This window comes from Rhinopithecus bieti, unplaced genomic scaffold, assembly GCF_001698545.2.
Source record: "Rhinopithecus bieti isolate Rb0 unplaced genomic scaffold, ASM169854v2 scaffold_11252, whole genome shotgun sequence".
NCBI classification, from domain to species: domain Eukaryota; kingdom Metazoa; phylum Chordata; class Mammalia; order Primates; family Cercopithecidae; genus Rhinopithecus; species Rhinopithecus bieti.
Window position 1 is genome coordinate 2,526,379 of NW_016806895.1, and position 13,522 is coordinate 2,539,900.

General features: G+C 49.3%; 1 protein-coding gene and 1 long non-coding RNA gene across 4 annotated transcripts in view; both read left to right on the plus strand.

Moving 5' to 3' along the window:
• Nucleotides 1-13,522, plus strand: part of GALNT16 (polypeptide N-acetylgalactosaminyltransferase 16) — a 96,655-nt gene that overhangs the window by 1,133 nt on the left and 82,000 nt on the right. The gene's annotated exons all lie outside the window — the stretch shown is intronic.
• LOC108533740 (uncharacterized) lies at nucleotides 919-5,616 on the plus strand. The gene is made up of 5 exons (XR_001886812.1): nucleotides 919-970; nucleotides 1,348-1,545; nucleotides 1,712-1,889; nucleotides 3,523-3,704; nucleotides 4,957-5,616. It is a non-coding gene; the product is annotated as an uncharacterized LOC108533740 (long non-coding RNA).

Below are 13,522 nucleotides of genomic sequence, written 5' to 3' on the forward strand. Positions count from 1 at the left end.
GGGCTGAGTGCCCCTGCGCCGGGCCGGCTTTGTATATGTTGGAGCATTCCTGCCCGTTGTTATGGCAACCTCTGCCGGGCGGCTGGGCTGGGGCGCACCGACTAAGGGAGGGTGACAGAGGGTGGGGGCTGGGAGAAAGTGCTGCAAGTTTGGTGGGCCCAGCGTGCGCGCGCGGCTGGGAACGTGGCGGCTTTCCCGGCTCTGCGCTGCCGGGGCCGGGGGCCTGGGGGCTGCAGGAGCCTCGTGTGCCCCGGAAGGCTGCCGGGCCCAGCGCGCAGCCAGCGGGCTGTGGGAGCCACTCGCAGCCGAGCGCGTAGGTGGCAGTGCGCAGCCCCTCTCCAGCCTTCTGGGGGCAAAGGACATCGCGTGGGGGCGTGCGTAGGGAAGGCTCTCTAGGCGCTGCGCCTGGCTTCGAGTTCCCTTCTGAGCCCGGGTCAACTTGAACCCGCTTCTTCGGCGCGGACACTCAGCTCCCCTAGAGTTCTCTGGGTTGGGGAGAGGTCTCTCACTGTACGGGTCCCTCACTCCCAACATTAGGGTCTGCCACCACGGGTGGGCGGGCAGTGTCAGCGCCCGAGCTTGGCGATACCCTTGCATGAAGTCAGCCTCGCGACATCTAAGCGGGCGGGGAAACAAAGGCGGTGTGGCACAGCGGGGGCGGCGGCGGGGCTGCGGGGGCCCTTGGCGCTCTGGGGACCCGGGCGGGGGCGTGCGGAGCCACAGCCGCCCTGCAGGGGGCGATCCTGTCGCTGTCTCCGTCCGAGCCCCAGGTGACAGCTGTGTGTGGTCAGGCAGGGGCACCTGTTGAGGCGGGAGGCTTTGGCACCCGCCGAGAGTGCGCTCGAGCGGGCGCGTTCTTCCAGACAGGGGCGGTTGATGGACGGGAGCCTCGGGCGACCCTCGAGACCTACCAGGGCGGGGCAGCCTGGCCGGATGAGGACCAGGAAGAGGAGAGCCGAGTGGGGCGGGGGTAAGGGAGTGAGAGAGCTTGGCGATTCCGACAAGGAAAGATCTGGGCCTGGGGGTGGGGGGGTGAGGAGCTCTGCAGCGGAGGTGCAAGGTCCGGAGGGCTGAGGCTTGTGTGGAGCCGAATCCGAGAAACGCATCCAGACGCAGATCTGAACCCCAGGAATATCGGGAAGTTCACTGGAGAGTGTCCCGTCATATTCCCATCCTGCCCCAGATTCCGAGTCCCCTGCAAAGGAACCATTATTTCAGGGCTTTGCCTGAGGAGACCTGGGGGGTGGGGGGTGAGGTTGTGGGTTTTGTCCTAGTTACCAGTCTGGGTGCATTCTCTGGGGGCAAGCCTGATTAGGTGCACTGTTCCCTTCTGGGCTGTCCTCCCAGGACTAAAAGCTGATGAGGAAAAGCCTCCTGTGCTGAGACCCCAGAGTGTTGTGATCTGAGCAGAGGGACAGGTTGGAGCTGGAACTGTCCAAACCAGCAGTGGCCTCCAGACCCCAGGGAGCTTCCTCCCCAGGAGCCCAAGCTGCCACATTCATACTCTGTGACAGGAACAGCCCTAGTGCTGTGTCCCTCTTTCTGGTGAGGTGATGGGAGGAGGGTCTGAGTTGGAAGGGGAGGAGAAAGAGGCTGGGCAGGGAGGAGAAGAAGGAAGAGAGCACAGGGGACTGCTGCTCAGAGCCTCTGCTTCAGAACCCGGAACCTGAACCCTGACCTGGCCCATGCACCTCTCTCCTGCTCCTTCCAGAGTCCTGCAAGATCCATTGGGAGGGCCGCTCACATTTTTCAAGACTCCCAGAATGGTGTAGGGGACCTGCTGGAAGGATTCAGCACTGATTTTGAGGGATAGGAATTGGAGGTCATGAGAATCACCAGTAAACATCCTCTTGTCCATGCTTATTCCCACAGGGTTTGACTTGCTGCAGGTAAGAAAAGGTCTCAGAGCGGGAAGCTAAGTTTAAAGTATGAAGGAGTATCAGGGAGATACCTGGGAGCTGGGAAGTGAAGGTGCAGGAAGAAAGGGAGGATGGAAGTCCCTGGGAGTGGCAGAGCCTTCTGTGGCCACTTAGGGGCACAGCCAGCTCCCTCTTTGTTCTTAAGCTTTAGATGCCTGTTCCACCAGCACTGACCCCCCAGTCATGCACCACTTTTGACAACTGCCTTGCATTGTATCATTGTACTCCTGTCTTCCAGTTATTTCACTTCCATGTGATTCACAGCTGAATGTAAGTAACGCATGCAGGAACTATGCTGGAAGCTCCTTGCATCTCCACATTGATGCACACAGCAAGACTTCTTTTATTTTTTGAGATGGAGTCTCACTCTGTCACCCAGGCTGGAGTGAGGTGGCATGATCTTTGCTCACTGTAAGCTCCATCTTCCAGGTTCAAGCGATTCTTATGCCTCAGCCTCTTGAGCAGTTGGGACTACAGCCATGCGCCACCACTCTCAGCTAATTTTTGTAGTTTTAATAGAGACAGAGTTTCATCATGTTGCCCAGGCTGGTCTCGAACTCCTGACCTCATGTGATCCATTCGCCTCAGCCTCCCAAACTGCACAGCAAGGCTTCTTAAAGGAGGGAAATAGGATTCTCACCCATTTCTGGGAGCAGTCAATGCTTCACATCCGCTTAATATTATTATATTGTAGTCATATCACCTTAATATTGTATTATCAACTGTAACCTGGCTCTAAGTAAGGAGGTAGGGGGATGTATGTTCAAGCTTCTGCAGGCATAGAACCCTTTGTTCGACTTAAAAGGGGCAGGTGCAGCTGAGGATGTACTTTCTCCCTGCAGTTTGTGGTAACTACTTATTCAGAAACATTTCTCTGTCTAGTTGGGCCAGGACGCTGCATGTGGATTTTCAGATTCTTAGAGAATGATGTGGCTAGCCCTGCTGTCAGAGGCTGGCGAATTCAGACAGGCGTCATCAGCACTCCCTTGGGGAATCAGAGAGCTGAGCTGGGAAAGGGAGGGTCTGCATAAGCGCCTGGACCTGGAGGCAGCTCTGCTTTCACAATGTCTGGACTATTTGAAGCCAGCCAAGTTGCTTCTGGACCTTGGCGATGCCTGTTTGGCATTATAGGGTGTCGGCATGGCAACCGTATGGCCAGATTTCTCAAGGAGGTCTTGATTTTTAATATTCTGTCCTGCTGTCAGCCCATGTGTCACCAATTTTGATGTGAAAAATTTGGCTATGGAATCTGTAAAGCTAAAGGGAGATACTGATTCCATCCCTATATGGCTGCTTACGATGTGGCAAGGTTTGTGATTTTTCTATGCTGTACTTGATGGGCGAGGCAGTAGATCTGGGGACATCCCCTTGAATCTACACTGATGCACGCTGGGACAGGACCGCAGCCAAACTGGGAGGCAGGGCAGACACAGCTGGTCTTAAGTCTTCAGTCCTCACAGTTGGGAAGAACATTTGTGGTTGTTTTGGTTTGGGACTTAGGTTTTCCATATGCCAGTTCACTAACAAGCATGGGTGGGAGGCTAAGGTGTTACATGGAATTTCACTTTACACTTTTTAAAAAGACTATTCATTTTCGGTATAGGTGCACTCATTTGCGTCAACAGTCTCCTGTTTAGAATTGTGAAAGATTTAGGCAAGACTTTTGTTAAACCGGAGTTTCTTAGCCTGAAATTGGGATACTGCTGAATGACCATGGACACAATACTTAACATCTCTGGACCTTGGTTATTTTGTCTGCTGAAGATGAGTTCAATCATTTGCAAGGTTTGTTGATCCTGAGATAAGCAGAAGATAGCTCCATTTCTAGATGTAAATACATGGCTTTAAGGGAGTTCTCCTGAAGGGTGTTGTGAAGTTTCTGCTTATGGAGGGACATGCTCCTGTCAGGAGAAGGTCCCACAGGAACTCTTGGGGCCTTGCAGGAAGCCTCCACTTACCTAGCAGAAGGGGATGCAAATGATGGCTTTTCTGGTAGTGTTCTCAGAGAGCAGATGCTTTAATAAGATCTAGAAGAATTTATATTTTATTTATAATGTGTGCATTTTGGAACTGTGGGAATATGATTTGCCTAAATATAATAACAGAAAGTGATTTTGTATTTAATTGGTTTAGGTACTACACTCGAGAAAGACAGTGAGGAGGAAGAAGCACAAACACCCACAATTCCCTTTGCCAAAATGTTTGGATTTTTTTCTTTTCTTTTTTTTCTTTTCTTTTCTTTCTTTCTTTCTTTTTTTTTTTTTTTTTTGGACACAGCGTCTCACTCTGTCACCCAGGCCGGAGTGCCGTGGCACAGTCATGATTCACTGAAACCTTCTGGGCTCAAGCAATTCCTCTGCTCAGCATCCTGAATAGCTAGGACTACAAGTGTGTGCCACCACACCTGGCTAATTTTTATAATTTTTGTAGAGACAGCGTCTTTCCATGTTGTTCAGGCTGGTCTTGAACTCCTGGACTCAAGGGGATCCTCCCACCTTGGCTTCCCAAAGTGCTGGGATTACAGGCGTGAGCCACTGTGCCCAGCCAAAAATGTTCAGATATAAAGGGCCTGATTTCCTGTCAATGGGGTCTGTTCCTGGGCCATTTCGAGACCTGCCTCTGGGACATGGGGTCAGCCCAGAGGCAACAAAGACTGGGGGTGGGTAGGTCTTTGTTGGTAACTGTCGGCTGCCAGCCCAAGAGTTACCTTGCTGGAAGGCCAGAGATCCAAGAGCGCAGGACTAGTTTTAGGGTGCTGCTCATTCTTCTGCAGGTCTTTCACTTCTGTGCTGTAACAGTGTTTCCCCCCAACCAGCTGCTCCAAGAGCTTTGGGAGCATGGCTTCCTTCCCTGGTGGCTGTGTTTGTCCTCTCTGCAGGCAGAGGAAACCCTTAGGCCTGGAAATGCCATTTAAGGTAGAGGTAGGGGGACGCTGGTAGACCAGGACCAGACTGAGTTGCCCACAGGACTGTCTCACTGTAGTGGAGGAAGCTTCCCTGAGGTCAGAGGGGAGCCTATAGCCAAGTCTTCATTACAGTTACAAGATTGAAGATTTATACCCTGTCTGCTTCTTGAGGAGACCTTAAGCACCTTCCCCATGAACAGTAAAGCAAAGACACAGGAGGCTAAACAGACGTGGAGAGAAGCAGAGGAGCCAAGCTTTCAGACGTGAGTCAACGCTGATTATACTTGGGCAGTAAATTCGGTTCAGTTAATCAGTGTGCTTGCCTGGTATGGTCACCGACTGTGCGTAGCCCACTCTGAAAATGTTGTCAAGTGGTTTAGTCCCTCTTCTCTGAAAGCTTACCTGTCTAGCCTCCATAATCACTGTATACTCTGTTATGTTGATGATGACAACATTCATTGGAGACCTGGATGCTGTGTGTTTTACAAGCTTACCTCTCTGAATCCCCTCAACAACCTAATGAGATAGGTGCCATTGTTAAGTTCTCATACGAGTAAACACGCTTACTCATGCTCTGACAACTAGTAAGTGCACCTGACACTAGGTGTTTCTGACTCCAAAGCCCGGGCTCATGTCTTCCTTCCCCTGGAGCATCTTCTGGGCAAGATCCAAGCTTGGTCTATCAGTGCATCTTTTCTGGGGCACCTGAATCAGCACCTTGCTTTGTATTCACTCCACAAACATTTGTTGGGGAAAAAAATGCAAAAACTATACAGAACAAAATGTTGGCAGTAGGGAGGCAGGATTATGGGCAATCCCTCCTTCCATCTTTTGGGTTTTTACCCCCACATTTTCTGTAATAAGCACCCATTGACATGACAGTGTTCAAACCAATAAAGATAATTGTTTTAAAAACATATTTGATGACTGTTTAAGATCACTCTTGACTCCAGAATCAAAGTATAACCTTCTTAACCGCATCTCACACTTCTGACTCCCCATCAAAACTTAGCATTGAGCCAACTTTCAGAAAAGGCAAGAGACTTATTTGAATTATTCTGTAGTGTTCCAAGGAATAGAACTGGAGCCAGGAGGTGAAAGATACAGGGAGAGAAATTTCTTTGCAGCAGAAGGAAAACATTCTCACAGAACCATCCAACATTGGAGCAGTCCAAAGGCTGGCCAGGGTTTCTCTCCACACTCCCCGTTGGCCCTTAAGTGCACCCAACAGCAGCGGGAAAGGGAGAAAAAAGACTCTCTGTCATGAAATAGGGCCCAATTATTGCACAGCAAGAGCCCTGCACCCTGGGAAATAGGCGGGCCCCATGCACTGAGGCCAGCCCAGGACAGAAATCCATAACTTCTGCTGTACTCCTCTCTGCCCTGTTCCTTTGGAGCTGCCAAGCAAGGACAGAGAGAGGAAGCCAAGGCTGGTCAGAGGCAAAGCTGCAAAGTTGGAGGCACTGGTCTTTAGCATCTTTCCTCTCCCAGGACTGAGGCCTACATACGTGTTTCTGCCTGGTGGAGGCACCTTGAGTCTGACCTTCCCATATTCCACTTCTATTTTCCCAATCCAACCCAGGTGTGATTTCCAGGTTACCTGTCCTGTCTCCCAGGGCCCTGACTGTTGCTGCCTGGGGCGGTGCTGGCTGGCAGTGCCCTTGAACTGTATATTTATGGAGAAGCCACAGCCCTGGCCTGCCTGTCTCCCCACACCCCTAAACTTCAGCTGCACCCTTGAACTGTATCTGGCTAGAGACAGTATGGTCACCCAGGGGACTTTTGTGAACATTTCACACCAGACAGGAGTGGCAGGCCAGAGGTACTTTGGGAAAGTGGGGGCAACTGGAAGAAGCTTGTCGATCATATTATGTAGGGAAGATAAGGCTCAGGCAAAATTTGAGGCAGCATTGAGGCAGGTCTGCCCAGGTACTGCCTTCCCACTTTTCCAGACCCGTTAGGAATAACTTCGCGTTTCACTGAAGAGCACCAGCTCCTCTTTCTTAATGTTTCACAAAGTGAGGTGTGGCTCTGTGTAGAGCAGGGACAACATTGTCTCAGAGTTCAGAGGCAGGTGACATGCCTTCATGTGAATTGTGCTGTTGCAGGATTTTCCTAGGCCCCTAGATGGGCCAGGCAGAATGGAGTGGCTCAGGATGGAAACAGATGTTGGCTGTCAGCAGGGGATGGAGAGAGGGAATGGAGAGAGGATGTGAATGAAGTCCAAGGGATCCCACTTCTAGGCTCAGCCCTGCCCTCAAGGGACTGTGTTTCCTTAGGTGAGTCACTTCGACTCTGTGGACCGTAGTTTCCTCATCTGTCAGGTGAGGGTTGAACTACAGGATGTCGGAGGTCCCTATCAGCTGAAATCATCTTGGACTTTGTTGAACTTCTCACACAAAAGTGAGGTGGCCTTCAGCCAGGGCTTAAGTCTTGATAGTGCTTGAATTAAGGAGACTAAGACCAGAGGGTGAGGTGTACAGAGACCTCGACCACATGTGTTGAGAAGGGCTGTAACCTTTAAATTCTCGTAAGGAATAAACTGGCCCTCCTCCTTCCCCTTTCTCTTCCCTTGAAACACTGTCTGATGGAGCTACGCAGCTCCCTGCCTGCTGTACTAGAAGCCTAAGATATTTGTGAGTGTGTCTGAGAATGCACACAGGCATGTATGCAGAAGTGTCTACAAATAGACTTCAGATATTTCAACAATCTCGGAAGACCAGAAGGAAGCTACAAAGACCCCTTTGCAGAGCATAAATAGCCACAACACCCGTGGACTTTACTCAGAAGACAGGCATGGAATTGCCCGTAGGCCACAGTCTGGAAATTAACATTATTCATAACAACTGATTTTAGTAGTTCAGGGGTTTGGTCATCTCCTGGCAACTTTCAGTTTTCCTAGGTTATAAATATAGTAGATTGGATGAAGCAAGATGAGGGAATTGCTAGGAGCTGCTGACACACTGAGAAGTGACAGCTGACAGCAAAGGCCTAGCCAGGAAGGGCTGTGTGAGGTAGGAGTGGTCCCTCCTGCCTCCACATACACACAAGATCAGAATGCTGAAGGCAGCATCTATTCATTCTCTTGACAATTATTTACTGAGCACGTACTATGTTCTAGGACTGTTACAGTCCTGGAAATAACAAAACAGGTAAAATCCGAGCTCTCAAGGGGCTCATATTCTAGTGGGGAGAGGCAGAAAATAAACAGAGAAAGATATATTAGGTGGTGGCAAATACTACGAAAGTAAAGCAGCATAAGGGGGCAGAAAGATGGCAAAAGGATGGCCAGGAAAGGCCTCTGGTAAGACTTCATTGGAGATGGCATTGGCATGCAAGGAGAGAGTGAGCCATGCGGACCTCTAGGGAGATAGTGTTCCAGACAGCCTAGGCCAGGGCACCATCCCCGGAGAGTGTGTGCTTAGAGGGGCAGCTGGAGCAGGAGGAAAACTGCCCATGGTAGAGGCCAGACCGTTAGGCCTTGCAGACTGTGGTAAAGATAGGCTCAGAAATCCATCCCTGAATCATCAGGAAGTGATAAATTCTACTCGGTGCACAGGCTTGGTAAATCAGGGAACTGTGTCATTCATTTCAGAAAATTTTCCAGCAAGATGCTCAAATTTAGTTGTTAGTGTTGGTTCTTTTTTCTTTTTTTAAGACTTTTTTCCCTTCCAGGATATGTGTATGTATAAAAGTGTTGGTTCTTAAGGAGGTAAGTGTAGGTTCGTTGGAAAATGTTCTGTGTCTTGGAACACTTCATTTCCTTATAATGTGGGATCAATGTGTGTTGTGTGTGGTATGTGTGGTGTGTGGCGTTTGTGGTATGTGTATGTGTAGTGTGTATGTTGTGTTGTATGGGTATGTGTGGAACGTGTGATGTGTGTGTGATATATGGGGCTTGTGTGTGTGTGTGGTGTAGTGTGTGTGTGTGGTATGTGTATGTGTTGTGTGTCTGGTGTGTATGATGTGTGGGGTTTGTGTTTGTGTATGTAGTATGTGGTTGTGTGTGGTATTTGTGTGATGTGTGGGGTTTGTGTGTGTGTGGTGTGGTGTGTGTGATGTGAGGTTTGTGTGTATGTAGTGTGTGTGTGTGTGATTTGTGAGATTTGTATGTATGTGTGTTATATGTTGTGTGTGGGGTGTGGGTTGTGTGTGTGGTATGTGTGGTGTATATATGATGTGTGGGGTTTGTGTGTTTGATGTGAGGTTTATGCGTATGTAGTGTGTTGTGTGGTGTGTGGGGTTTGTGTGTGTGTGGTGTGTTTGATGTGAGGTTTGTGTGTATGTAGTGTATTGTGTGGTGTGTGGGGTTTGTGTGTGTGTGGTGTGTGTGATGTGAGGTTTGTGTGTATGTAGTGTGTGTGTGAGATTTGTGGGATTTGTATGTATGTGTGTTATATGTTGTGTGTGGGGTGTGGGGTGTGTGTGTGGTATGTGTGGTGTATATATGATGTGTGGGGTTTGTGTGTTTGATGTGAGGTTTGTGTGTATGTAGTGTATTGTGTGGTATGTGGGGTTTGTGTGTGTGTGGTGTGTTTGATGTGAGGTTTGTGTGTATGTAGTGTGTGTGTGTGATTTGTGGGGTTTGTATGTATGTGTGTTATATGTTGTGTGTGTGTGGGTGTGTGTGTGGTATGTGTGGTGTGTATATGATGTATGGGTTTGTGTGATGTGAGGTTTGTGTGTATGTAGTGTGTGTGTGGTGTGTGGGGTTTGTGTGTGTGTGGTGTGTGTGAGGTGAGGTTTGTGTGTATGTAGTGTGTGGGTGTGATTTGTGGGGTTTGTATGTATGTGTGTTATATGTTTGTGGGGGGGTGTATGGTATGTGTGGTGTATATATAATGTGTGGGGTTTGTGTGTGTGTGGTGTGTGTGATGTAGAGTTTGTGTGTATGTAGTGTGTGTGTGATGTGTGAGGTTTGTGTATATGTGTGATGTGTGAGATGTGGGGTTTCTGTGTATGTAGAGTGTGTGTGTGTGTGTGTGTGTGTGTATGATGTATGCGTGGGGGGCGTAGTGTGTGATGTGAGGCTGGTGGAGGGTGCTGGTGCCCTAAGCGATGTGAAAGGGAAAAGATAATGGAGCCCTTGTTGAAATATTGGAGTGGGGCAGGCTGGGGAGGACTCTGTCTGGAGGGAGAGTTTTGTGTGGGATGGAGAATTCCTCTGAATGGTGGTACCTGATCAAACCCGCCTTTGTCTCCTTGTCTGGTTTGTGGTGTTCTCTTCTGGTACAGTTGGGACTCTGGAAATTGTTTTCTGGCAATGCAGGAACTTGGAATCCCTGCCCCTCCCCACAGCTTTTCCTCTGTTCAAGCAGACCCCCTGCAGGCTGAATTTTTCCGGGGCCTTTCCTGAGACACAGAGCAGGCACTCGTGTGGGGCGGGTAGTCACTGCTGGGCGGGAGTGGGCACTGTGCAGCTGTTTTTTGGGCAGGCAGTGGATAAAAGGGGCTGCCCTCAGGAGGCAGACAGCTCTGCCGGGCCCGTGTGAGGTATGTCCTCTGAGGTTCAGTGGCTCCCCCACTGCCCAGGTGACTGGTATGACACAGCGTCATGTGTCTCTGGCAAGCTGCAGGCACCTTTTTTCTGTGGTTTGGGTCATACACAGTTCCAATCCCCTGGCAGTCACACCCTGTGAGATGCTGCTTGTCAAAGTTCAGATTTTCATCTCTTCATCTTCTCACAGCAGCTCTGCCTGCAGCTTCTTTAAACAAACTGTAGGGGAGGTCTTCTGTTACTTCAAGATCTTTCATGTCAAGTAAGGGAAGCTGGCCTTGGGCTGCCACAGCCCACTGAGGCAACCCGAGTTGCCTTCCAAAGTTGCCAGGTGAGCGGTCCGCTCCAGGGGGCTCCGCTTCTGATGCCTCACACGTCTGTGACCTGATTATTTGCTTGGAAGTCATCTTTTCCCCTCCCTGTGGAAGTTCTCACTGGGTAGGGAAATGCAGGGAGTGTGGGAGGCTTGGGGTATTATCCCAGGGATGGGGGGAAGTGCAGCCTGGGGCTCAGGGAGAAAGAACATGTGATCGCCTAGTGATGGCTTGCTGGGGATCTGGTGGTTTGAAGGGGCGAAGCAGTCAGGACTGAGCACAGCCCCCACAAATACTGCACCAACCTGGAGGCCGGATGAAGAAGGAGAACCAAAGGTCAGGGTAAACACACCACAAGGACCAGGGAAGGCAAGGGAGCAGCAGGCCAAAGCGCTTCTCCAAGTGGAAAGCAGAGGCTACCCACGGTGATGTGTGAGTGCAGTCTTGGTGGTGCCTTGTGGGGGCATGAACACGGCAAGGGCCTTCTCCCAAAACAACAATGGGAAATGGCTCATCGCTGGATGTACCCCAAGATTGCCGACTCCAGTTTTTTTTTTTTTTTTTTTTGTATACCAGAGAACACAGCATCACCCAACTACCTCTTCCAGACAATGCAGGGTGCCTGAACCACACCGGGGCCAGGGCTCTGGGGCTGGGACTCACAGCAAGGTAAGGATGGGCTAGCTCAAGGCCTATGGAGCTTGGAGATCCGAAGGCCAGTGCTGGGGCAAAGCTGAGGGCAGGCCAACCAGAGATCCCAAGAAAAGTCCCTGGCAGAGAGGAAAACTGGGCATAAGGTGACAGATCTGAAAGAGTGCTCAGAGGAGCCAGTCCCTGGGATCCCCGAAACCAAGCCAAGTCACAGGAGCTCCGATGGGAGGCTGGCATCTGCCCAAGGCTGGGGAGAGCCCTCCCCGACACAGGGTCCAGACTGTGCTCACCAATGCAGTGGTCGCCAGCCGCAGGTGGCCACCGAGTGCTTGGAATGTGGTTAGTGCAACTGAGGAACTGAACTTTTCATTTTGATTCTCATTGATTTAAGTTTTGAAACAACTCTCATTTTAGCTGTGGGAAAATATTTGGGAATGTTTCGAACTTCGGTATGCGGGATCTGTATTTTCAACTGTAAATTTTTGTGAAATCTCAATACAGATCAAGTATCTGTACTGAAAATTTAGTATCTGAATTGAAATCTGCTGTAAAATAGATACCGGATTTCAAAGACTTAGAAAAAGAACTAAAATGCCTTGCTAGTATTTTTTACATATTGAAATGATAATTGGATATATTAGGTGAAAGAACATATTATTCAAGTTAATTTCATCTGTTTCTTTGTATGGTATGTGGCTACTAGAAAATTTTAACTTGCATACACAGCTTGCAGTCTATTTCCACTGGGCAGTGCTGGCGCTCACATTCATGCATATGCTCTCTCTTAAGTGCTAGGAGAGACCAGGTGCTGTGGCTCATGCCTGTAATCCCAGCACTTGGGAGGCCGAGGAGGGCAGATCATCTGAGGTCAGGAGTTCAAGACCAGGCTGGCTAGCATGGTGAAGCCCCATCTCTACAAAAATATTAACCAGGCCTGGTGGCATGCACTTGTAATCCCAGCTGCTCAGGAAGGGGAGTCACAAGAATTGCTTGAACCTGGGAGGTGGAGTTTGCAGTGAGCCAAGCTCGCACCACTACATTCCAACCTGGGCAACAGAGTGAGACTCCATCTTAAATAAATAAATAATCAAAAAGTGCTAGGAGATTGTCCAAGGAAGGTTATACAGTCATGTGCTGCAACGATGTTTTAGTCAACCATGGACTACATACACCACAATGGTCCCATGAGATTATAATGGAACTGCAATATTCCTCACCTACTGACCCTATAGCCATTGTAATGTTGCAGCACGATTAACTTTATTTTAAAAAATCAATTTAGTGTAGACTACATATACAGTGTTTATAAAGTCTACAGTCGTGTAACATCCTAGGCCTTCCCATTCACTCATCACGGACTCACTGACTCACCCACAGCAGTTCCCAGTCCTGCAAGCTCCATTCATGGTATGTGGCCTGTATAAGTCTACCATTTTTTGTCTTCTGTACTGTATTTTTACTCTACTTTTTCTAGGTTTAGATACCTACAGATATGCAAATACTTATTGTGTTACCGTTGCCTACCATTCAGGACAGTAACATGCTATCCAGGTTTATAGCCTAGGAGCAACAGTGTATCCCATATAGCCTAGTTGTGCTGGAGGTTATATATACCATCTAGGTTTGTGTAAGTGCACTCTGACGTTTGCACAGTGATGAACTTGCCTAATTACGCATTTCTCAGAATGGATAAGGAATGCATGACCGTATATAAAGTGAAGAATCTGGCTGTGCATCCTAGTTTACCTTGACTTCAGGATTAGATCTTTCCAGTCCAGCTGCTGCTGAGCTATTGGTTCCTAATTCACCATTATCCGTGAGCATGGGATACCTCCCAGCATGGGCCCTAGTCCTCATATCATCATTAAAAACAAGGTCAATATTTTTTGCAGTGTCTTCTCTTTTAGAAATCCCTTCTAAGCTCTTGCTGTGATGAAAATGGGTTTTGGAGGAGGGGTAGGAGCAGTGGAGGCGAGAAGCCTTTTACTCCCCTGGAAGGTAGAGGGATTAGTTCCAGTCTGTTGCTTTTGGTGTTTTGTCTTTGTCCTGTTAGAGCCAGAATGACAAGTAGGTCTCAGCTCTAATGCCAACTCAGAACCTGTGGAAGTGGCAGCCTGGAGCACTGTGATGAGGATTCTGGAGCTGCCTCCAGGCTGAGCGGGAAAGAGGCTATGATCGATTAGCCATGTCTGTAAAGGGCTTGGAAAGGGACCCTAGGTCATGCACCTTGTATTTA